Here is a 1,384-nt window from a genome sequence, read left to right as displayed (position 1 = left end):
TGGGGACATAGTTTAACAGATATGGAATCTATACATTTTTATAGATTGAATAATAGTTTCCTACTAGGTTGACTTTTGGAACTGAAAAGGTTATGAGCGCTCACGTCGCAAACTTGTTGTGACACAACCTTCACTAGTAAAGTCAATGGTACTTTAGGAACAAGATATAACTAAAAGGGTAAAATTGTAATTTTATTCCCTTTTAATTATGAACCATGAATAGAGGATTAACGCTGTATGTAATGGTTATATCAATGGACACTTTATACTTAATAAAGTACTCAATAAATATGTGTCTATAATTATCAAGAGTTCAATCTCATATTTTTAGTGGAGTAATCATGAGATTAATGAATATGATTATTTAATCAAAGAGCTTTGAATAATAATGGAATATTTATTGGAGCTTGATATTATAGGTCCATAGGTTGCTTGGGTGGCTCTATCAACACCATATCAAGGTAAGAGTTGATACAAGGGTATAACTGTAATTTGTGAATTTGAGAAGAATTTTATTCTTCGGGTCAAGTATACGACTATATGATAATTGAGGTTGAATAATTAATTTAGAATTAATTATTAAATTTCGAAAATATATTTATTAATTTAAATATATAAAATTTCAAATTTCATATAAATAAATAAATAAATAAAATTTTGAAATTAATTATTTTATTTGAGTGGGAGAAAATAAAATTGGTAAGTCAAAAAAATAGTTTTTGATTTATTGAATTTAAAAAGATGATGATAATGATGATCATCAATTAGAATTTAGAATTTAGAACTTAAAATTTGAAATATGGTTGTCATATTTTCCTTAAAAAGATAAATACATTATTTTGTGGGAGATTGATTTAGTTAAATAAATAAATAAAAGAAAAATGCAAAATCAGCAGTAGACGTCTGACACAGTCCAAGGACTATGCCATGTGCGTACCACTATACAGATATTGTATCTGTGTAGTTTTTATTTTTATTTATTTAATTATTTAACAATTTGAAAATAGTTTTTTCAAATATGGTAAGTTAGACATTTACCTAAAAGAAAATCCTATCATCATTATTATATTATTATATTACTATTATTATTAGGAATAATAAGGTAATATAAATCTCTATATATATGATATAGAAGAAGAAGAGAAAAATAAATTGTTGACGCTGTTTTTTGTCAACTTAAATCGTAGAGCAATTAAACAATGAAGCGAATGGATGATGACGAGAAACAAGAGAATTTTTACGTGGTTCAGCAGTTAATTCTGCCTAGTCCACGAGTCTATGTTATTAAGACTTTGAGTTTTCTGGAAATTCTTCAGAGATGAATTACCTAGAGCTTTCTCTCAAGAAATCAGAAATCGGTCCTTTACAAGTGATGAGTCCTTCT

Source organism: Humulus lupulus, chromosome 9, assembly GCF_963169125.1.
Source record: "Humulus lupulus chromosome 9, drHumLupu1.1, whole genome shotgun sequence".
Classification (NCBI taxonomy): Eukaryota; Viridiplantae; Streptophyta; class Magnoliopsida; order Rosales; family Cannabaceae; genus Humulus; species Humulus lupulus.
The sequence above is the reverse complement of the archived record's forward strand: the minus strand, read 5'-3'. Positions refer to the sequence as shown.